Source organism: Crocodylus porosus, unplaced genomic scaffold (genome assembly GCF_001723895.1).
Source record: "Crocodylus porosus isolate Cpor-Errol unplaced genomic scaffold, CroPor_comp1, whole genome shotgun sequence".
Taxonomy (NCBI): Eukaryota; Metazoa; Chordata; order Crocodylia; family Crocodylidae; genus Crocodylus; species Crocodylus porosus.
In genome coordinates, this window is record NW_017728886.1 from 254076822 (window position 1) to 254102460 (window position 25639).

Here is a 25639-nt window from a genome sequence, read left to right on the forward strand (position 1 = left end):
AGCACTCTTTCCTGCTTATGCAGGGGGTCGGACTCGATGATCTATTGAGGTCCCTTCTGACCCTAGCATCTATGAATCTATGAATCTATAACCATTTTTAACATGTGTTCATTGTACTGGGTTATTTTGTGTTGGTTTTGGCACATGCAGGGACTCTGGCACCAGCCCTGCTACTTATAAATGCAGGTGGCCAAAGGCAACCCCTAATATGCCCTAATACAACATAATAAATAGCATTTTACTGGAGACTGACAGCACAAGCCTAGGACATGCATTGCCTGCCACCAAAAAGGCAAAGATGCTTTTGAAGCTTGCAGAATGCTGGTGGGTGGGCCCTGGGAACAGAGCTGGGAGTTGCATGCTGCCGCTGCTCACGTACCAAGTTCTCTTCTGCAGTGTGCTCTTTTGTAAATAGGAGGTTCAAAACCACTCTCTCTAAGCTATGTTCCAGTCCCCATGTCTGAGCCAGCTGATGCAAGCTGCTACTTGGTTAGCAGCCCTAATTAATCAGACTTCAGGAGTGGACCAAAACTCTCTTCACTCAGCAGGACCTGCTGCAAAATCTAAAACTCAATTTGAGCTGCTGGAAACAAAGGAGTGGGAAAGGATTTTGGTGTATTAGCTGGGGCTTACTATCCGTTTAGTTTAAACCCACCGGCAAGAAACCAAATAGAGGCCAGATTCTGCAGATTCCCCATATGACTGGACCAGCTGTCTTGATTATGCATGTTTAATTAAGGTTTCTAGGGTCAACCCCAAAAGCTGAGGTAGACCCAGGAGGCTGATTATAAAAATTGCAGTTTAGAGCCCTTTCTACCACACTTAAAAACACGTGAACAGAATGAGATCGGCAAGTAGCTTTTGAAAAGATGATGGTGGTGAAGAGAAGTCATGCACAGAAGGCAAAAATCAGCCTAACTGGGATGGTCCAGGAGCTACCAGGAAGATTGGCAGGACAGTGGTGCAGGACTTTAAAAGAGGATCACCTGAGCAGAAATAAGGTCTCTCAAAAATAGCTGAGATAGTTAATTGCTTCAAAGCAAATGGCATAGTCAGATCATCATTCCTGTGGAATACAAAATAACTAACTGGAAGGGAGAAAGCACTCACAAATTGAGGTTCAATGTCAGCATGTTTTTAAACTTTCAAAATCCCTTGCACTACCTCTCAGATGCTGGGAGTGCCCAGGAGAGGCAGGGAAGCAGAGCCCAGATGAGAAGGAAAGATGACCACTGGCACTGACATTACTCACAGCATCATCAGGAACTGCAATGAGTCCACTAGTTTCTTTGTACAAAGGGTAACAGAGCATGTTGGTGAAAAGTTAGTGAGATTTCCCCCATTTTTCCCTCACCCACCACATCCCCAGCAAAGTTTGTGGCTACAGTGAAGGTAACCAGTGATAGAGATGCAAAAAATATGGATCTCTTGTTCACCGGAGTCTGATGCCTTCAAGGCTTATGGTACCAGGGCTTCTAGTAAATGATGGTCATACTGACTGTCCCTAGCTGGAAAGGCAAGATCTTATTTTTACAGATACACAAAGACAACAAAGGGCCTATGATATGGTTGTATTGTGGTAGTGTTGCCACAGCTTATACACTAAGCAGGGTTATACAGGCGTACCTCATTTTATTGCGCTTCGCTTTATTGCGCTTCGCAGATATTGTGTTTTTACAAATTGAAGGTTTGTGGCAACCCTGCATCAAGCAAGTCTATCGGCGCCATTTTTCCAACAGCATTTGCTCACTTCGCATTTTTTAGCAATAAAGTATTTTTTAATTAAGGTATGTACATTATTTTTTTAGACATAATGCTATTGCACACTTAATAGACTACAGTATAGTGTAAACATAACTTTTATATGCACTGGGAAACCAAAAAATTCATGTGACTCGCTTTATTGCGATATTTGCTTTATTGCGGTGGTCTGGAACCGAACCCGCAATATCTCCGAGGTATGCCTGTACAGGATCGCTGCCTTTGGTGAAAGACCTCCAAGAACCATTTCTCTGGCATCTGTGATTAATTAGGTGGCTTGCCTTCATCTGACTCAGTGCTCCATCATGGTCACTGGGAATGCTGGATGGCAAAGATAGACATCCTGACCATTGTGGTCATGAGGCATTATATTTCTGAATGCTTAGCACCAGATTTTCAAAACAGTGTGGCATTCAGCAGCCCTGATCATGATTTTTGTGGGAGATTTTCAGAAGAACTTGGCACCCAGAGTGACAAGTTCTTTGAAATCTGGACACTTGTTCTGGCTCCTAAGTGGGAGCTGAGCTCTTTTGAAAATCTGCCATGAATACAAAGAAAAGTTCTGTAAAGTACAGATGCAAACACTACAGTTCTGGCTACAGGAAGGGATTAAAGATATCCAGTGCAGTACCTTATTTCCTTCTCTACTTTAATTGGATACATTGGTTCCTGAACTTTTTTACACCGACACTACTTGCAGGCCATCATGATCCCTTGTTATTGGGAAGAAGTGGCAGGGAGCAGGCCATGAACCATTTATGATGGGCCTGTTAGCTACTAGTTGTCTGCATTCTGCAGCTTGGGAACCGTTGGGGCATAGTGTCAAGGCCTGATGACTTGTACACTTCTCCAATCTCCTGACTCTATAACTCAGTTGACTTCCCTGAAGTATTACTGGTATAATATTGAATTACCATTGTGGTGAAGCACAGAGATCTCTATTTTACCTTTCAGTCCTATGGCCTGATACAGTGGCCATATAAATCAATGGAAAGACTCCTAGTGACTCAGCTCTAGGTAGGTCCCTAGATGGCATTTCTGTGCCTCCCTGCAGAAGTGCTGCTGTGCTTGTTGGCTGAAAACATCCCACTCCTTAACTCGTTTCTGAAGAACACTGATAAGCCCCCAGCAACAAATATTTAGAAAATGTTTTCACATTCCCAAGTGAGAGGTGGTTCGGAAGGGTAATGGATTTTCATCTTTGCTTTCTCCAACATGCTCTCTCATTAGACCACTTTTCATTGTTATTGGAAGGCACCTCTTTCTTTCTCCACCATCAGCAACTTATTGTAGCTGTGAGGTAGGGTGAGTTCACCTGACTGAAGAGACCTAAACAGCAGGGGCAAAAAAGAAAAAAGAAAAAAGAAATTTGGCTTTCTCACATTCCAGTGAAAAAACAAAATCCTTCACTTCCCCTGAGTATGAACACAAATGTTTCCTGTGTTTCTCACTGTGCTGGTATTTCTGTAATGGTTATAAATCTTCCATGAGTAAAACTTAATTCGCACAGGTTGACTTCACTGGGGTATCCTGTCTTCTAAGGTATTGCTAAATCTATAATAACAACTGTTAATATTAGAAAACTTTACTGTGGCTTGAATACCCTTTCCCAGTACATGCAAAGTCCATCTCAGCAGGGTGGTAAGATTTTTTTCAACAGAGAAAAGCAACAACGAAAGAACTACTCCAAATTGCAGATAGGTCCAAATCAAGATCCTGTATCCAACAGCCTTTTCTGAACCTGAGCTTTATGTCTGAGACCCTCTGTATTTTGATTTTTTTTTTTTTTAGGCTTCTTTCCTGTAGGCCTTTCAATCAGTACCTAGTTTCTCTATTCTTCTGAAAACCTCCAGCTGCTGCTTTGCTTCCATAGATTATTTGACTCTCTGAAAGACCCGAATAGCCCTCCCTCCCTTTTCACAAACCTTCAAAAGCACATGGGTTGTTAGAAACTCTTGAAGGTTCCCATCATGGGGCCCATCTATTCTGCAGGCTACTCCAGTGGGTCTTTGATGCTGCTAAATTCTAATCCCACATGCCGGAGGGGGCCATGAACCCCAGTGCACATTGAGCATCTCTGAGTGAGCAAGATTTAAATTCACTGGTAACCAGAGACCAACCCAGATACTCTGGGGTCCAGTAATGGAAGCAACAAAGGCAGATGAGATCACAGCTGAGGGAAAGAGAGAAAGACATGACATATTGAAATTCATTGGCTAGGCTGAATAGCCAGGCTCTTCTGCAAGGCTGTGTGAAGGGAAAGGGGTTTTTGTATGTTCAGCATAAACAGAAAAGTGGAGGACTTTATCAATCCATGGAGAGGTTGGGGATGTCATGTTTTCTGTGCTCCAAGCCTAACGCTCTGGTACGTATTCCACAGCAAACTCCTGCCAATCCACCTTTCATCAGGAGCAAAGGTGTTAAAAAATGGTTAAGCCAAGCATGCAGGAGGATCTCAGGATAAAGATTAAGAATTAATCTTCATTTCATTTTTTCCTCTTTTGTTATTTTGTTGGGGAACTAGCCGCATTTATACAGCTAGAGTCAAATAGCTTTCTTTCCTGTTTTAAAAGGTATTTCCAGCTGAGGACAGGCCTTTGAACAGAGACCAGGCCACTGCCATACACAGGGATTGCGTAGGATAAGGAAGTTACTGAAGGGATTATTAAAAGGTTAGTGTTGAGCTGTGGGACTTATTTTTGGAAACCAAAGAAGATCAGAAATTGCTTTAAAAATGATTTGTAATGAATTCAATAAATATTTGTAGATCTTCTTGGATATTTCTTCTATACAGTATAAAAGTTACAAAGTGCCCATTAGTATGATTGTATATCACACACCCGATCCTCATTCTGTATAAATGAAGCGCATGCTGATCTACAAGCCTAATGGCCAGTAGGGATAGTGTGGTCAAGATACACCAATTTCTATAGTCAACAGCACATAAAGTTAAGTTTAATCCCCTTTCTCTCTCCCCCACCCCCAGAACCAAATGACCCAGTGCCCATTTACATTTGGGCTGGCTAGGGGCAGTCTTTGACTCAGGTTCAGATTGAGTATTCAGTCCATGTTTCTGGAGCTGTAGTGAGATACGCTGAGATTAAGCTTTACATGGAAGTGGGATTTTCAGCACCTATTTAGAGTTTACAAGGCTATGATCTGTGCAGTATGGATACATCTACTGTGTCTTTACATAAGTAGGTCTTCCCCCCACACCTTCCAAATGAGGGGGCCCATCCTATGTTTCAGCCTCAATAGCTGAGTGGTTTAGCCACTCCTTCAGTAAGCAGGAAACACAGGTCCTAGGCTTACCTTACCTGGAGTGGGGTTGAACTTGCATCTGAGACTTTCAGCAATGTGCTCTAAAAGCCAGGTCACACTTTAGGCATTATCTAGCCCAGGGTTTGGTGACCTTTTAGGACCTTCAGACCAAATCAGCACATCTTGCTCCCCAGACAGGCTGCCATTTGCAACCTAAATGCTGCTTTTCCCATGCTGCTAAGTGCTTCTGACCTCGAAGCTGCTTCCCTCACCTCTGAATTGCCACCAATGTCTCAGCTTCATAGGCTGGATGAAATTGTGCGATGGGCCTAATCTGGTCCACAAGCCATAGTTTGACAATGTTTGATCTAGACCCCTCTCTAGCACCTCTTTCCAGGTGCCGCAACCATTCAGGTCCGGGGACTTAAACATGGGGGAGGATCAAAGACTTATAGAAAATTAGGTTTTCATAGTTTCACAGTTGGTAGGATCAGAAGGGACCTAAGCAGATCATCTAGTCTGACCCCTTGCCTTGGGCAGGAAAGGATGCTGGGGTCAAATGACCCCAGCTAGGTGGTTGTCAGGCCTCCTTTTGAAGACCCCCCAGGGTAGGGGCAAGCACCACTTCCCTTGGAAGTTGGTTCCAGCTCCTAGCTGCCCTGACTGTGAAGTAGTGCCTCCTGATGTCTAGCCTGAATCTACTGTCAGTCAACTTATGGCCGTTGTTCCTTGTTACCCCGGTAGTGCTCAGGGGAACAGGGACTCTCCCATTGCCTGCTGGTCCCCCTTGGCAAGTTTATAGGCGGCCACCAAATCCCCTCTCAGCCTTCTTTTGTGGAGGCTGAACAAGTTCAGGTCCCATGGCTTCTCTTCATAGGGCCTGCCCTGCTGCCCCCTAATCATGCGAGTGGCCTCCTCTGGATCCTCTCGATGCTATCCACATCCCTCCTGAATTGTGGCGCCCAGAACTGGACACAGTACTCCAGCTGTGGCCTGACCAGTGTTGCATAGAGGAGGAGGATCACCTCCTTGGACCTGCTCGTGATGCATCTATGGATGCATAACAAAGTATGGTTGGCCTTCCTGACCGTGTCCCCACACTGTCGGCCCATGTTCATCTTGGAATCAGTAGTGATTCCAAGATCCTTCTCTGCCTCTGTGCTGATGAGAAGGAAATTCCCCAGCCTGTAGGTATGCTGCTGGTTCTTCCTCCCCAGGTGCAGCACCTTGCACTTGTCCATATTGAAACCCATCCTATTCTCATCTGCCCACCTCTGTAACGTGTCCAGATCTAGTTGTAGCCTGTCCCTCCCTTCTAGCGTGCTCACTTCTCCCCACATCTTAGTGTCATCTGAGAACTTGAACAAGGTGCTTTTCACCCCCTTGCCCAAATCAGTGCAGGCCCAAGGACCAAGCCCTGGGGAACCCCACTGCCTACATCCCTCCAAGTCAAAAATGACCCATCCATCACCACTCTCTGGGTGCGGCCCTCCAGCCAATTTGCCACCCATCTGACTGTGTAGGTGCTGACACCACAGATGCCTAATTTTTTATTGAGGATAGGGTGAGAGACAGTGTCAAAGGCCTTCCTGACATCCAGAAAGACTACGTCCACCACAACACCTGCATCCAAGGCTTTTGTGACCTGGTCATAGGAGGGCACCAGGTTGGTCTTACAGGACCTGCCTATAATGAACCCATGTTGATTGCCCCTAAGCATAAACTCCCCTGCTGGCCCCTTGCAGATGTGCTCCTGGATAAATTTCTCAAAAAGCTTCCCCAGGACTGAGGTAAGACTAATGGGCCTATAGTTTCCTGGGTCTTTTTTCCTCCCTTTTTTGAAAATGGGAACCACATTGGCCCTTTTCCAGTCATCAGGCACCTAACCAGAGCACTACAAGTGCTCGTAAAGCTGTTCCGGGGTCCTGCAATGACCTCTGCCAGTTCCCTAAGTACTCTGGGGTGGAGATCATCAGGACCTGCTGATTTGAACAGATCTAGTCCCTCCAGAAGTTCCCTGACTAGGTCCTCAATGACCCTGGGCCTGGCTGCGCCTCCCCTGGGTCTGTCCAGAACCCCAGTGGGGAGGAAGCCCTGGTCCCTGCTCAGAAAAATGGAAGCAAAGAATCTGTTAAAGAGATTAGCTTTGTCATCTGGTGCTACCACCAGATTACCAAGCATGTCCTGCAGATGCCCTGCATTAATTGGTACCTTCTTTTTACCCCATATGTATTTAAAAAAGGACTTTTTGTTATCTTTGATCCAGGTGGCTAGTCCCAGTTCCATCTCTGCGTTAGCCTTCCTGCTAGCCCCCCTACAATCTCAAGCCCCTCCCTTTCATTGGGTGTATGCTTCCTTTTTGGCTTTGAGGCATTCATGGATGCTTTTGGTGAGCCATGGGGGCTTTTGAGCACTCTTGCCCCCTTTGATTCACATGGGGATTGTCACATTTTGGGCTTGGAAGATTGTCTCCTTAAGGAACAACCACTCTTCTTGGACTCCCAAATTCCCTCCTCTCTGGGACCTCAGTGCTTTCCTGACTAGTCTCCTTACCTCAGTGAAATCCACCTTCCTGAAGTCCAGGGCTGCTGCCTTGCTGCAAGCCTTTGACACCCTGCGCTGGAAGCTAAATTCCAGTAGGCAATGGTTGCTATCACCCAGGTGGTTTGAAGAGACCTCAAGAGGTCATCCAGTCCAACCCCCTGCTCAAAGCAGGACCATCCTCAACTAGATTATCCCAGCCAAGGCTTTGTCTAGCCAGGTCTTAAAAACCCAAGGATGAAGCTTCCACCACCTCTCTGGTAAACTGTTTCAGTGATTAACTACCCTCCTAGAGAGAAAATTCTTCCTAATATCTAACCTAAACTTCCCTTGCTGCAACTTGAGACCATTGCTCCTAGTTCTGTCATCTGCCACCACTGAGAACAGTTTAACTCCATCCTCTTTGGAGCCTGCTTTCAGGTAGTTGAAGGCTGTGGCAGGGCAGTAGGGAGTGCTCCTGTGTTGAGCCTCCCACCTCATTGTGCCCTACCACCTTCCAGGCTCCGAGTGCCTCCCTGGGGACTCCTCACGTCTGGCTGATCCCCTTCCTGGAGCACACCCACTAGCCTGGGGTAAAAACTGCCACCACCTAGAGCTGGGCTTTATTCTGGCTCTGTGCACCCCAGGAAACACAGGCCTAGTAGCCCTCGAGGGTACTTGACTCACTTCAAGCACTTGGGGGTGCTTCTCTCAGTTGGAAGCACAAGTAGTGGTCTCGCTTAGTCAGCCGAACCAAGGGGACCCCAAGGCAAAATCTAGACCCACTCCCAATAAGTCTCCCACTTGAGGTACAAAGGAGAACTTTATTGGTTACAAGGGGTAAGGCTGCAATAGGGTACAGGGTAGAGCAATATCAGATAAATCCCATAGAGCAAAGTCCCCTGGCTGGGTAGCCTTTGATCACACATCTGAGTTACTGCAACCTATATATCTAGTTCGATCTCAAGTAGCTTACTCACAAGTATCATCTAGAGGCAGGTGGAGATTCCCTCTGGAGGCAGGCAGTTCATTGATCATGAGTTTTGAGAGAGAGAGCAAGTTTCAGATGGTCCAGCTCTTCTGTCTCTCTGAGTCTTCCTCATGGCTGCTGCTTCACCCTCTGGGGCAGTCCTTAGCTTATATAGCCCTTATAATGTCATTTACCTGGTCCGATGGAGGCCAGCACCTGTTGACTCTCAGCCAACCAATTTGAAATGCATCACTAGTTGCTGGGCAGACTGGCAGTTCCTAGCTCCCCAGGCAGCCTAAGCCCCTCACCCAGATATGTGATGCCAGTCATGGAGACAGAGGGAGGAGGTTTCCCCCCTCCCTCAGGAATGTGTCCAGCTCAGGTTACCTAAAGAGACAGGGTAAGGTGTGTACCCTCTGTAGGGCCAATCTTAACCAAATTGTCACAGAGCAGAGTTTTTGGGGAGAAACAGAGGTGGCCCTCAGTCTTCTTTCTCTAGACTAAATAAGCCCAGTTCCCTCTGCCTCTCCTCACAAGTCATGGCTCCCAGCCCCTGTACCATTTTTGTTGCCTTCTGCGGGACTCTCTCCAATTTATCCACATCCTTTCTGTAGTGGGGGGCCCAAACCTGGACACAGTACTCCAAAAGTGATCATCCGCTTTCTCTTCCATGTGTTCGCACTGCATGGGTAATAGAATTACAAAATGCATACATTCCACAAATGTCCCTGATGTGGCTGGATACGTGCCATTTAGGCCCATAAATGGTAATAGAGTTTGGGCCTAACTGTTCTGTCACTATGCCTTCCAGCCTTACACATACTACTGTATAATTAATAGAGCTGTAGGGAAGTATATGCTTGCAGAGAAACCTACTCAGTGATGTTCCTGGAGAAGAGAACAGACGTCACCGCACTGAAACAGAGAGAAAACAATGCAGAGTTTGAAAGGAAGGAGTCCCAGTACAGGGACAGAGATTTTTCTAGGACTTGGATGGGACAAATCAAGTCAAAGTCATTTCACTCAAAACCCTGTGTCATGCTTAATCTGATCTGGTTCTTGTATAGCATTTAACAATTAACCCTCTTACTGGTTCCATTTAAATTAACACAATATGATTCTTTCAAAGATGCATGCTGCTACTTAGCTGGTTGTTATAAACTGAGGCACATGTGTACCCATCTCTACTGTGGTTTCATTGGGAAGGGCTATTGACAGGGATTGTTGTGAAATAAAAGACTACTTTAAAAGAAACAGATATAGGAGAAAAAGTCAAACTTAGGGTTTACCAAGTATTTTAGTGCCTCTTTAAGGTTTTACTGTTATGGTTTTTTTTTGTCCTAATTTATATTTGCAGAGTGTCTGCACAAACAGAGCTGTTTTAATGAGGGCTTGTGTGCCAAGACCAAAATTAACATCTGCCCGCTTGAGCTTGTGAGCAACAGTAAAAATTACCCTCTGGCAGTAGGTGGATTAGTGTCATTTTTGAACGATTGTGAACTAGAACTTCTTTGCCAGTTACACTCCTACAAGAGCGGTTCCACTGGTGGACACAGGTTCTTATCACATTTTTCGGCAGACCACAGGTATTTGAATTTCCTGTGCTTCGATGCATCAAACAATTGCATCAGCAAATAGACTGTCTTGTCTTGGATGTACTGTGAGAAGAATCCTAGAATGACATTTTTCCCCAGAACAATGCTAACACTTTGTGACTACTTCAGTCCTAAAAATAATGGAGCCAGGCCCTAATACCTGGGAGGAGGGGTTAGTGATGTAGCGCATGGAGCTCTCTTCTAGGAATACATAGTTGGCAAATGCTGCAAAATTTCGTGTGCGAAGCTGCCATTTTTCAGCTGACAGACATGTATATTTTAAGATGTGAAGGAACCATTAGTTCATTACTCTGTAAAACACAGCCCACAGAATGCCATTCAGTTTATCCCTGCATTGAGTCTGACAACTTGGAGTGCATTAAAACCCATTTTCCAGAACGGTTCCCAGGCCTGATGTAACAGCATCAAAACCTGCCTTTTCCGTGATTATGTCTTTCAAGGGCTAACTACCACCAGTCCAAAAAAATTGTGGCATTTTAGTTTAGGTTTGTCTGACTAACTTGAAATCACTGGTTCTTGCCCAGCTTTTCTTTTCTGAAGTAAAATGTCCTTTCAGATAGAAAATCTGCATGTCTAATAACTCTTATGCAATTCCTATTGCTTTCACATCTAGATGACCAACTGAGCTCATGATCAAAAGTATTTACAATCAAGACGTTTTACATATGTGAGTGATTCTCCACCTACATCTAGTTGGAAAAGCAGTCTGAGACATCATGGAGAAAAGCGCTTGAGCCCATATGGAAACCTAATCCCTGAGTGAAATACTCATAGGAACATGCCAGAGTGCAGTTTATAGGACTTCATATACTAGGTAATCAGGCTCCTGTCTCCTGTTTAGTGTTTTGTTCTGATGCCCAGTACTAGAAGTTGTGAGAACCCCCTTGGTTAATAGAGCCAGGTTTGTAGTGGCTTTGGAGATTTTGGCTGTTCTCCCTTCCCTGTTTATAGGAAACTTGAAATAAAAAAATAGTATTCATCGATAATAAATAGTTATGTGATGTATTTCCCCTATTCAAAGAATAAGAGGAACTATCCAGGATTACCGACTCAGTATGAAGTCTACCAACTGTGTGTTGGTTTGTATAGAACTGCAGATGTGTTACAGACAGCCAGCCTTTTTGCTGGGGTGCTCCTTCTAGTTCTTGTGAGTTAGACAAAGGTATACATGAACACATGAATCCAAAGCAAGATCCTCATTTTACCAGACTCCTTCTAAATGGGTAAGTTTACTTACACAAAGGGCATGCCTTTGCTCAACAAGGTCATATGCTGTGTCAGTGGGTGCTAGGGAGTAGCACTGTGACAAAATGCCCTGTCCCTTTGTTCCATACGTGTTGAATGCTAGAGAAAGTTTTGGAGACCCTTTTTGACAGATACCCAGGGCATGTACAGCATCACTCTCACTCTTGGGAGCACTCCTGAGAATGGCACTAAGGGAGACTAGTGCTACTCTAATGGCAGCTGCATGGCGTGGCACTTTATAGCATTGTCCAACATGGGGTGGAGCTCCCTTATGGTCCCACTGACTCGCCTTTGACTACTTAGGCAAGAACAATCCCTGGTCCCTTACATAAAGACTTTTCTTCCAGTGAGTAAAGGAACTTTTGCTTTGTGCCAGCTTGCGGTTGGATCTAGCATACACCTAGCCAGACTGCTAAGGTGAGTCAGAAAGAAGCTGTGCTTTACCATGAGTCCTGGTTCTGACAGCTTTCCAGAATTTATAATGCATGAGTTAATAAAAATGCATATGGCTTCTCCTTTTTTCTGATTACAGCCTGAAAACAAACACATAAAACCATCTGATTCTCCCACTCTGCTCGCCTTCTTATTCATATAGGTAAATTCTGATTTGATCTTCTAAAATTAGGAATAATTTGATCTTCTAAAATTAGGAATTTTCTCACTGCAAAGACATTGTGGAAGTGCCAAAGCACAGATGTTCGGGAATCCGGACTCTGAGCTTTCTCCCAAATCATGAAATTAGCTTAAGATGAAGAGAGGGTTTTTTTGTTTGTTTGTTTTTTTAAAGATTGGTTCCTTTATGGTGTTTGAGTCTCTGGGTTTGTGTTTTGCAAGCTTTTTTTCTTTAAGCATGAAGGCCAGAAGCTTCTTGTAAAATATATAAGCCGAGATTTTCATGCACTCACCTGATTCCAAGAGCTGGGGCTTTAAAAAGCAAAATGTCAAATAACTTGACGGAGAAAATAGCAATTCAGACTGGACAAACCGGGTTGCTTGTGCTGGTTCTCAGTAGGCCATTAGCTATGATAAGCTCTTTGTTTGAGAGAGTAGGTCACCTTTTCAAGAGTTTGTGCTCGGTTCACCAATATGTTACTAAAGCTTTAGGCCAGTGGTGGTGAATCCTGCCTCCCACCACCCAGATCAGGCTCCACATCCTCGTATCCCATCTTGTATGGCCCAGATTAGACTCCATACCACCTGGGTCCTGTACATCCAGATCCTGCCTCATGCCACATGAATTAGGCCTTGTGCACCCACATCCTGCTTGTAGCGTGTGGAGCCAATCTATCTGGGTTGCAGGACTTCCCATGGCTCTGGAAATTTGGCAGCAAGGGAGCAGTGATTAATGCTGCCACTGCTCCCCACCACCAAGTTTCTGTACCGTGTGGAAGGAGCCCTGTGGACTAGGTGAAGTGGCTCTGCCGACAGAGGCTAGAGCATGGTTTCAGGTCAGGATTCAGAACTGTATTTAAGCTCATTCATGTCTATGCGCCTATTTAGGGCCTCGTTACACATTGCACTTTTTTTGCTGCTGAAATGTTGATTGGTGTTAGTGCTTGCTGAGTCTGGAGCAGTCAGCTGTTCAGGCCAGCAGGATCCTAGAGGCCTGGAAGGTAAAAATCCTTTATTCTCCCCTTTCTTCCTCTCCCCTTCCTCCCACTCTGGGATTCCCATCTGCCCTTGGAGCTCCCCCACCACTGCGTGGGGATCCTCTCTGCTCTTCCCTGCCCCCTTTTCCTCACAGCTCATCCACAGCCCCTGCATCCTATGGGTTACTTGTGGCCACCCAGCTCAGACAGCAGTGGTGGCAGTAGTCCCTGGGCCAGCAGATTCCCCTTCTGTCTACTCCCTGGGACAGTGCTGACAGCCACAAGTAAGCTGTACCGGGGAGGAGGGGGTGCAGGGATGTGGGGGTCAGGGATGGCAGGCCCAATCTGGCATAGGCCAATCCAGGCTGGTGGCTCCCCCATCCCTTGTGGTTTCCCAGTTGTGTAAATTAAGTAATGATGGGGCTACTCAAACCCTAAAATTGCCTCCATTTTGAACGTCTCCATTTTTTAAGTCTTTAAAGAAATCTCACAGTGTGCTGGACACGCGCAGAATTGGGCTCCTACAAAGTCTTAGACTGAGCAGCAAAATATTGGAGTCCCCCCCCCCCCCAATATTGACCAAGAGCATTTGTAAGCATGGCTCTTGAAATAGTATTTTATGTTTTGGACCTCTCACGTTTGATTAGACTTTTTCAAATAAAGTTTTAGTTTACTCTTAAGGGTTGGTTTTTCTTTTTTTGCTCGAAGGAAAACAAATGTGGATAATTACACAGTTAAGAAGATAAACTAGTGCATTTTCAAAGAAATGTCATTCTTTATTATTCAGAGCATTGTGATGACCATTAATGTGAACTGCTGTAGTCAGAATGGGCTCATTTGAAGGAGAAACGTATGCCCAGTTATCATTCAAACATGTAAGAATCTCATTAGATCTCCGCAATTTTTCTTTTGTCGTAATTCAGCAGAAAAGTCTATGCCCAATAGAAAATTAATTATCCTAATTATGACCTGCTACAGACATTATAATGATTTGCTGTCGACATAAATTATCATGAGGTGTTACACAGTGAAAATTATTTTATGTGGAGGCATAATTGATGAAAAATGCAATATCTTATCTTATTTACTATTGAGTCCACAAGAACAGCTTCCATTTTTTGTTATATCACAGCAGAGAATCTATATTGTCTCAATTTCAAATGCATTTATTAAAGAGTATTAATACTCTGAAGCAAATGTCTTTATGCATCTTTGGTCCCCCGGTTTGTGCAAGGGTTTAGTACCTCCTGCAAGTTTCTGAATGCACTCTGTTCCCTTTGAAGTCAGCATATCTTTAAAGGACTTGATCTCATGCCCATTAACTCAGTGGGAATATTTCCATTTATTTCAGCTGGCAGTGAATCTGATACCCTAAAAGGTAATAAAGGGAATGCTTAATCAAACAGGAAACCACTATTTGCCAGACAGGCTGGTGTGGTTTTGAGCTGCAGGAAATTTAGCTGGCTATAGCCTTGATCCAGCAGAAAATGTAATCAGGAACTTAGCGTCAAGTGCATAAGAAAAAAAATCAGAGAGTGGCTGAGAGAATTCGGGTATGAAGCATGAAGGCCGGTGACACTCAAGAAAATGAGTTGAGAAGTCTTGATCATTTAAATGGGGTTTGGCTCAGACCAATTGTGAAGTATATTTTGCTGGTAGCAAAGCGAGAGAAGGAAAGTCCAGGGTAACTATTGATTTTTCTGCTAAAACTTCATCAGAGATAGGAAATCAGTGAAAATTATGCATTATGATTTATTCTTTTACTTTAAATGTTTATCTCCAAAACATTTGTAATGGTAGTCCGCATGGTTACCAACAGAGACTACATGCTTTATTTTCTAACATTTAGGACACACCTGTGTATAAGACACATTTCTCTCCTCCAAAGGATAAAATTGTTCAGAGGGAAAAAGTTGACCAAAATTCAAGATTTGTATTGAATACTTTTATTATAATGATTCCAATTACTTTTTTGTTATGTAGGTTCAGTGTGCAAAATGCAACTTCATTTTCTGGGGGAAAAATATATATCTGATGCACTGGAAAATACAGTGCCTGCTTATTTACCCCTAGAGAGTGAAGTGAGTTTTTGTGCTCACAGATGGCATGAGGAAGGATGCAGGGTAATTACTTGTTAATCGTGCTCAAAGTTGCATAGATTATTATTTAGCTACTATATAATGGGAGCACAGAGAAGCCCCAGTGAGAATTGATCTTCTGTTGTGCTGGGCAGTATCAAGACACACAGAAGGAGACAGTCTCTGTCTCTGGATAATAGCATACATAAAATGATAGTGAAATATTCATGGATCATGATACTGTGCAATTGTCTGTTAGGGTTTTTTAATACTGAAAGCAATAATGTTACTTAAAAACAAAAGTCACAGCTGATGATTTTCAACCCTTTATTCAGTTCCTTTTTAATTAAAAGCTCAGTAGACAAAGGCCTACAGTTAGTTTATCTTATGGACTAATGGAGCACAAAATTTCATTTGTCAGTAATAACTCAGAGGAATACAACCTCCCCCCAACCTCCCCAAAATTAGTTTATTTGCAGATTTTTGGCATTCAGATCAGTTTAAAACCGTGAAATGTATCTCTTTGAAAATGCATAGAGATGAGCCTGAGCTGAATACCAGATCAGTTCCTGTGTCCAGAATCAGGTTCACATTCAGAGCTCAGGAGTACTTTTATAATGCACTAGATTAACCATGAAGCCCTTAAAAGATGTAAATCAGTGTAGCTCCATTACCTGGAGATCTGCCCCAAATCAACACCACTTCCATGTAAGGAATCTTTAGACATGGCAGGTCACTTCAAACTTTTTTATGGAGAAATGGTTCAAACTAGAAAGGAGCTCTGGAAAGGAACAGTTCAGGTGGAATTCTTCTTCTGTGCAGATGTTGAGAACTTGATATCATCATCGTCAGGGATCTGGGTTTTCCATTTGCAATGGAAACCTGTGGTAAAACCCAGATTTTTCTCATTTAAAAGAGAATAACACAGGGAATGGTGGGTTTCCCTTTGCAGGCTGGCAGGAGAAGGACGATCATCAAGGAGTGCCACGTGCCCTGCACTGCCATGGTGAAGTGCCCTCTGGCAACAGCAGGGGTGGTAGCACAGAGTTGTGCCCCTCACTGCTGCAGGGTGGGAAGGAAGCACCTTGCCAGTGTGGTCCAGAGCACCCAATGGTGGCACTGAGCTTCCACATCTGGCCTTGCTCTTCCCTGCCATTCTGGGACCTGGTTGCCAGGCCTCGGAGGCCCTGGGGGGAGGGCAGCAGGGTGGGAAGCCCTATGCTTGGAAGACCTAGGTGAAAGCAGTCATTTCCAGCAGTATCTTAGTGAGAAACTCTTCAACCTTCCCAATGATATTGACACCACTGATCACTAGGAAAGCCTCAAGAAAAGCATCCATGAAGTATATGATGAATCTTTAAGCTTATCCACAAAGCAACAGTAGCTCTGGTTGGATGAGAATGAGAATGATATTCAAACTCTCCTTTACAGGAGAGCCTTCAGAGTTTGACAGAATTACATCAACTCCAAACAGAGGCAAGACCTGTATTGCCACTTTATAGCAGGGACTCAGAGGAAAATTTGACAGCAAAAGAACAAGTGATAGGAGGACAAAGCAAAAGGGATCTAAATGCCTACTAACAGCCAAAATATGTGTAGTTTCTTCAGCACAACCAAAGCTATCTATCAGCAAAGCACACAAGAAGCCATCCTTCTAAGATCCAAGGATGAAACACCACTCTTTAAAGATAGCTCCACTGCCAATGTGTGATGGAAAGAATACTTTCAGTTGCTGCTGAAGCCATTCCACAGTACCCCATTAAGGACTACCTTGCAGATTCACCAAGATCTGCAATCAATCAAGAGGCCTTCAAAGCCATTGCATGGAAAAAGAACAACAAAGCCTATGGTCCTGATGGAATGCCAGCTGGAATTTATAAGCATGGTGGAAAAAGCTCTTTCACCAACTGCATGCCATTATTCAGAAAATTTGGAAACATGTACAAATTCTCAGTGACTTGAGAGGTGCCAGAATTGTAACCATATTCAAGAAACGAGACAGATTGAATTTGTAGCAATTACCATGGCATTCTACTCCTGTCCATACTTTAGAAGATCATCGTTCTCCTCAACAGAAGTGACTCCTCTTGCTGAGGAGATTCTACCTCAGTCCCAGTGTGGTTTCAGACTATTCAGAGGTAAAATAGACATGATCGTTGTTGCTGGGCAGCTGCAGAAGTGCCATGAGCAACACAAAGATCTTTACATGGCCTTCATTGATTTCACTAAGGCCTGTGATTCAATCAACAGAGAAGATCTATGAAAGACCCAGATGAGCCTGGATGCCCACCAACATTTTTTACCAAAACCACATCTTTAAGACAATATGAGAAGTAATTATCTTAAGCAGTGCCTCAAAACCAGAGCCTTGGCCATTAGAACCAGAGTCAAGCAACAATGTGTGATTCCACCAACACTTTTTTCAGCTATATCACAGGTATTCTGCATCTCAGAAGAGCCCGGGCAGAAGTGAATGCATCCTGAATATCAATGCATGGTTGTGCAGATGGTGTTGCCAGCAGGGCTTTGGCTTCTTCAGCCATGGGATGTTGTTCCAAGATGAAGGAAGAGGGAAGAGCATCCTCGCAGATAGTCTCACTAACCTAGGGCTTTAAGCTAGGTTTGCTGGGGGATGGAAACCAAAATCCTGAGGTAAGTGGGGAAGTGGTTGACCTAGAGGAAGCATGAGCAGGGGAGGGCAACAGGGGACATCTTCTCATTCTTCCTGACAGAGTAGGGCAATTGACTTGTTACTTCAGGCAATTGTACATGGATGCATGGAGCCTGGGAAACAAGCAGAAAGAATTTCAAGTCCTCACGCAGTCATGGATCTATGCTGTGAATGGAATAACAGCGTTGGTGGGATAGCTCGCATTACTAGAGTACTGTCATGGATGAGTATAGACTGTTCAGGAAGGACAGGCAGGGGAGAAGAGCTCTTTATATGAAACAGCTGTATGATTACTCAGAGCTCCTGTATGAAACTGGTGATAGGCCTGTTGAAAGTCTCTGGGTTAGGGTCACAGGGGAAAGCAACAAGGGAGATGTCACGTGGGGTGTCTGCTATAGACCACCAGCCCAGGAGGATGATATGGATGAGGCTTTCTTCAAAAGGCTAGTTGAAGTTTCCTCATAACTCGCACTGATTCTCATGGGGGACTTCAGCCACCCTGACATCTGCTGGGAGGGCAATACAGCAGTGCACAGGCAATCCAGGAAGTTTCTGGAGAGAGATGGGGACAACTTCCTGGTGCAAGTGTTGGAGAAGCCAGCTAGGGGCCATATTCTCCTTGACCTGCTGCTCACAAACAGGGAAGAATTGGTGGGGAATGTAGTAGTGGATGGCAACTTGGGCAACAGCAACCACAAGATGATTGATTTTAGGATCCCGAGAAAAGGAAGGATGGAGAGCAGCAGAGTAAGGACCCTGGACTTCAGAAAAGCAGACTTCAACTCGCAGAGGGAGCCAATGGGCAGAAAGCCCTGGGAGGTTAGTCTGAGGGAGTAAGGAGTCTAGAAGAGCTGGCTGTACTTTAAAGAAAACATATTAAGGAGGGGAAGGAATGATCCCAATGCACAGGAAGATTATTAAGTATGGCAGAAGACCAGCTTAGCTTAGCAGAGACCTTTTCAGTGACCTAAAACACAAAAAGGAAGCTTACAAGAAGTGGAAACTTGGACAAACAACTAGGAAGGCGTAAAAGAGTATTGCTTGGGCATACAGGGATGAAATCAGGAAGGCTAAAGTGGAATTGGAGTTGCGGCTAACAAGGAACATAAAGGGTAATGAGAAGGGTTTGTACAAGTATGTCAGCAACAAGAGGAAGATCAGGGGAAGTGTGGATCCCTTTCTGAATGGGGAAAGCAACCCAGTGATGGATGATGTAGAAAAGGCTCAAGTTCTCAATACCATTTTTTACCTCAGTTTTCACAGGCAAGGTCAGCTCCCAGACTACTGCACCAGGCAGCACAGTTTGGGGAAAAGGTGATCAGCCTTCAGTGGTAAAAGAACAGGTTAGGGACTATTTAGAAAATCTGGATGTGTACAAGTCCATGGGGCTGGACACGATGCACCCAAAGGTGCTAAGGGAGTTGGCTGATGTGATTGCAGAGCCACTGGCCATTATATTTGAAAACTTGTTGGGAAAGGTCCAAGATGATTGGAAAGGGCAAATATAGTGCCCATCTTCAAAAAAAAGAAGAAGGGGGATCTGCAGTTCTACAGCCTAACTTCAGTCCCTGTAAAAATCATGGTGCAGGTTCTCAAGGAATCCATTTCTAAGCACTTTGAGGAGGAGAAGGTGATTAGGAACAGTCAGCATGGATTCACCAAGGGCCCCAGGAATTGGTTCTTGGGCCAGTTTTGTTCAGTATCTTCATCAATGACCTGAAAGAAGGGATGGAGTGCACCCTCAGCAAGTTTGCAGATGACACCAAGCTGAGGGGAGGAATAGATATGGGAAATAATAGATTCACAGAGACCTCAAAAAACTGGAGGATTGGTTTAAATGAAATCTCATGAGGTTCAAGGACAAGTAAAAAGTCCTGCACTTAGGATGGAACAATCCCATGCATCGGTACGGGAGGGGGCTGACTGCCTAAGCAACAACTTTGCAGAAAAGGACCTGGGGGTTACAGTGCACAATAAGATGAATATGACCCAACAGTGTGCCCTAGTTGCAAATAAGACTAACAGCATACTGGGCCGATTTAGTAGGTGCATTGCCTACTAATTGAGGGAAGTGAGGCCACATCTGGAGTACTGTGTCCAGTTTTGGATCCCCAACTACAAAAATGTTGTGGACAAATTGAAGAGAGTCCAGCACAGGGCAGTGAAAGTGGTGAGGGGCTGGGGCACTTGATGTATGAGGAACTGGGCTGAGTGAACTGGGCTTATTTAGTTTAAGGAAGAGAAGACTGAGGCGGGATTTAATAGAAACCTTCAAGTACTTGAAGTGGGGTCCAAAGAGGCTAGAACTAGACTGTTTTCAGTGATGGAAGATGACAGAACAAGGAACAATGGTCTCAAGATGCAGTAAGGGAAGGTATATATCAAGGAAAACTGTCTCACAAGGAGGGTAGTAAAGCACTGGATTGGGTTACCAAGACAGGTTGTAGAATCTCTAAGTTTGGGGGTTTTTAAGAGCCAGCTAGACAAGATCTCCAGGTCATTCCCAAGTGCTTCTCTGAAGCAAATGAAAAGCTTGGACTTACTGTCAACTTCATGAAACCCAAGGTACTTTATTCCAACCTATCCCAAATCAACCAGCTGTTCCCCCGCATACTACAATTAGATGTCAGTCCTTGGAGAATGTTGAGCATTTTCCCTACCTGGGTAGTCACCTTTCCCAAAAAGTAAGCATAGAGGATAATATTCAACACTGAATAAAACCTTCAGTGCTGCCTTTGGACACCTCCAAAATCATTGTGTTCAATGATCATGACATCAGTGCCCAAACCAGACTTATCATTTACCAGGCTGCAATCATCCCTATCCGGTTGTCTGGGTGTGAAACGTGGACAACATATCAGAAACACCTGAAAACCTTGGGCTGTTTCCATCAGTAATGTTTTCTGAAATTACTCCATATCAGTTTGATGACAGAAGAACAAATAACAGCATTCGCTCAAGCAAGCACCACCAGCATTAAAGTCATATTTATATGGCACCAGCTTCATTGGACAGGACATATCATAAGGTTGCTTGACAACTGGATCCCAAAACCGGTCCTATACTCCCAACTCACCTATGGTCACTTTTCTAGAGATAGACAAAAGAAGAGATTGAAGGACACCTTGAAGGCCAATTTGAAGAGATTAAATATTTGGGTCAGGTTCTTTGTCTCAGGACACTTAAAATTCCTGAGCTTCTTTTGTGTTATAGATTTGAACCAGTTTCCAATCACTTATACTGGTTTATGTGTAATTGCTGTCTCTAACCCAAAAGATCATGCCTATCTGAAGAAGGTAGTCTAAAAGATGTCCCCAGGCCCTGCCTTCAATGCTCTATTCCTGTAGACCACATGCCTCTCCTCTACCTCTCTGGGAGCAGAGAGGAATCCTCTGCTGCCACCACACCAAGTATAGGGAGAGGCAGGGTCCTGGCACACAGACAAGGCCAGCAGATCCCATATTGTAAATCACCAGAACACCCTAGCCTGGACCAATCAACCATACCTTCTTCATATACCCTTGTGTGATAGGGGTCTATAGAGACGGGGACTTGACCCATCACATATACAGTAACTAAAAGTTTTCTTCTCTGCTAAGCATATATGTCTAGAGTACAGTTTCTTTATGCTACCTGACCAGCAGAAAAAGATTTTAATAGGTACAGCACCTGAGCCACATACTGTATACAGGGTTCATTTAATCCTAGAAACTGAGGGCACCTATATACATGCCCAACACCTGCTCTGATGTGTTCTAATTAGCATGCTCCAGCAGGCTCAGTGTCACATGTACTGAGCATAATTGTGCTTCAGAATGGCAGCAGGATGCTTTTACTAGAGCTCATCAAACAAGAGCTGCTCTAACTAAAGTGCTCTGCTGCCCACCACCACTCCACAGCATGTGTAACCATGCCTTAAGTTTAATGACATGGCAGTATCTTTTGTCTATGTTCATGGATGCTCCAAAGCCTATATTTAACTCTGTGGTCTTTACAATATGTGTATAGATGAGAATAAAGTGATTTTCACGCCCCTCCCCCCCCCAAAAAGTTTATTTACTGCAAAAGCTTTTTTTAATTTAAAAAAGGGAGTTGAAACTTTGTGAATTCAGCAAATAGTTTTTCACTAAAAATGGGGAAAAATTGGTAGAGCCCAAATTTTTGGGTGGGGTTTCCATATAAAACATATAATATATAAAACATGTTATCTTTTTCCATTTGAAACAAAGCTTCAGTCAAGAAAGTAACAAGCTATATATATATTTAATTAGCAAAAGGATTAAAGGGCCTGAAAATGTTTTTTTTTTAATTTTGTCAATAAAAAATAAAATAAGCTGATTCAGTCAGCAAAGTGGAGAAAAAACAAAACAGAACAAAATAACTGCACATATTACTATTGGACAATCCCTAAATGGCTGGCTAGCTTTTGAAAGCCAACCTTTTCATAACAGGGCAGATCAAAACTAATAGAGGGGAACAAAATACATCTAATTTGTTCTAGAAAAAAGAAGTCTACTTCTTGTGCTGACATTCCCCAAAACTTTAAAACAACTCAGGAAAGGTGAAAACCTCCAATATTTTCCAGTTCCCATCTTAAGTATGGGCTGCCTCATCAAGCTCGCAGGAAAAAAGCTTTTCCTCTGACAGGGGGCTAGATATGGAAAATGACATATTTGTTTCTTCAAGGATCAATCTGCCTCGAAGGCGCTGTACAAGTGTGGAAATCTAGACAGCTGTGTTCAAGCATATACATTTGCTGTGCAACTAATGCTGAAAAAGCTAGCTCTGCAGACTGGCATACTAGCAAGGGTTTTTTTTCCATGCTTGTGTTTGCACACACGTGTGCATATGCATGTGTGTGTGTATGTTCATGATATATAGACTTTTGTGGAGATTTCATTCAAGTATTATGGATGTAAGAGGAGGATATAACATCTAGTGTAACTTTTCTTTGTCTACTATGTAATCGTTATGGGCAGATCACTAATATATTTGTTATGCAAGTGTAATTGCCAAGGATGTGGGGGAAGTTCCTCACCAAGGGCAGTACCAACCTTTTTCCGGTGCAGGGGTTGAGTTGGGCTACACATAAAATTGCGGGGGAGGGGGTTGTGCTATATGTCATCTGGTCAAACATTTGCACCAGCGAGCTAAGGCATGTTTTGGGGTAGCTATAGACCCCAAAGCCTCCCCCTAGCTCTGCCCCTGTTCCTCACCAAGCACTCACTGCAAATCATTGCTATTTTACTTATTCAAAACTGCTCTGTTAGGCTGGGCTTTTCGGGTTTTTTTGGACTGGTAACATGACTCGTGTTGTTTCTGTCCGGTTGTTGGCAAAATGTGACCCTGGTAATTAGTAAAGAAGCCTGAAGAAGCCACTGGAGGATTGCCTTTCTTAGGAAAGGAAGCAGACAAGGAGTTTGGAGGGTGGACTGAGCCAGGCCAGGCTTGGCCAAGCCTAGGGTATCATTCTTAAAACAAAGGAGCTGTGAAAAAGCTGCAGGTTAAATACAAGCACTCTCCTACTGACTCTGAGTAACTTGAGTTGCAGGAGGATTGATGAGGACAATTGGGTCAAATTTTGAAATCTCTCTAACTGTTCAGGACTTTCCCCTCCAATACTGCTCTCAGGATTAGGCTCTGTTACCTAAGCATGAGTGATGGTTTAACATCCATGCAGTGATGATACCTCCTCCTCCCCTCTCCAGAGTCTGATGTCATTACTACTGTGTGCTAATAAAATTAAAAATAAGAGGGGGAACCTCCCTCACCAGTAGCCACCCACTGAACTGAGCTAATAGCACTGATGAAAATGCTTTATCCATCATGGACACATTTTCTGGAAGGTTCACCCAAGCTCAATGAGATCCTGCATCCCTTCATGCTTGACAGGCTTATGAAACCACTCGGGCACAGTTCTCTCTGCACCTCGATTGCCTGGCCCACCCTTCAATAATCCTGCTTCCTTTCAAGCTCTAGCATGAAAAGATGAATTACACATTCACACTGTAAGCCATCTATTTTAGGGTTTTATTTATTTAATTTATATTTTTGTGGGAACAAATCTGCCACCAAAAGTTGTAAGGCAACCCACCTTGAGCAATGCTTCGAAGTTTTTTGGGGTTTTTTTCTTATGGCCTGGAAAATAACTGGTAACTTGGAAGTGCTAAGGTTTGTTTGCAAGAACTGAGGGTTTTCTTCCACTGCCCCTGCAATCCCCCCGGTGACAACTCTGCTTGTTGGGATCTTCGCACTAGTTTGCTCAGTCAGAACAGAATAGACATACAGACATGACGGCGACATTTTCTCTAGTCCTGTTGGTGGCTGTGATACAGAATTCATTCATGGTATTCAAGGTGTCTTGCTGAGATAAGGTGATACTGTTTGCTTATGTTTAAAAAATGTTTTGCTGATTTCAATTTAAATATTTACAGTGAATACATTCATCAAGGCAGCTGGTTCCTATAGAGAAGCACAGCTGGAAATATATGCTGGTGGCTTGGCTAATTTATTTCACATTTTACATGGCATAGCTTTCGGACCGCATACCAATTTCAGATTTAGTTTTCCCGGGACTGCAGGACAAAGCTTACAAGACACACGGTGTCCTTGACCAACATAATAGAAAGTGAGCAGGCCTCCTGGGCAGAAACATTATTTTGGCATTTAAGCATGAAAGAAGGGACTTTTTACTCTTGGGGTTTCCTTGAGAGCAAGGTGACAGAGACACCTAAATGTTCTTATGAAGAAGAATAAAATTGCATTTGTTGCAGACTGTAACTTCCCATGTTACACGGGTCAGAGAGAAGCAGATTAGTGGCTCAATGCACCTAATTAGGAAAAGTACTTTACTACTCCAAATAGAGATTTCCATAGCCTGTTCAACAAGTCTTGTCTGAAACTCATAGGTTTATGTCCTACCCCAATAAAAGTATCTTTCATTCACTATATCATCCCTATTCAGCTATCCCAATATTTGTCAGAAATGAAAGCCATCTCTTCCTCAATTCTGGTAGGATAACTTCTGTTTCAACATCCTCCTCAGGTACAAACAATAGGCTGTTGGTGGGCCACATGCTTATGTTGGCATTGTTTCAATGGTATGGTTAGAAAGTAAGTGTGAGCAGTCAGAAAGTATGGGTTGACTTGCAGACACTCCAGGGAAGAAATCTCCTTCATTAATTTAAGTTGGTAGGTAATGAAAGATGTAACCCACTTCTCTTACATCCCATTCCCCTTGCTAAGAAAACATATGTATGTTGTTCTTAAGACCAACATTTTACAAGTGTCTAAATCATCATTCTCAGTGTAAAAGGCCTGATGAGTAACCCCATGAAGTAAATGGAAAAGCTCTCCTTGATGTCAAGGTATTTGGATTCAGATCTGGGGCATTTCAAGATACGGATGAAAATGATACTTAATCTCTGAAACAGAGAGATGTGTATTGCTCAGTAGCTGATGCCATTATTAACAGTGTGCCAAGAAACCCTGTGCAAAAGGAAAAGTGCCGTGAGCAAAACGGTTTCTTTCTCCTGATATTTGAGAGATGTAAGACACTGTTGTACCCAGGAAGCTCCTGAGAGGTCATATTTTTTCCAGCCTGTACTTACTTTTGATCCCAAATGACATATTCCTTATATCAGATTGTTTACATCGTTGTGGTTATCTCTCTGCTTTCTTGCATATCTTTATTAGAAGCATTTAAAAATACTTTTTGTATTAAGAAGCATACATATTAAGACTAGATTTCAGAACCAACGGCTTACAAATAGCACTACGCCACACCTCTCAGGACCTTTGTTTCCAGGTGGCTATGGACTCTGGCAGGCATTGCTGTGCTGGTTTGCACTTGGTTCATATTAAGAAAGCAGTTTTGGTAAGTCAGATTTACTTTTAATTTTTTAATTTTAAGTCCAGAGATCCGAATC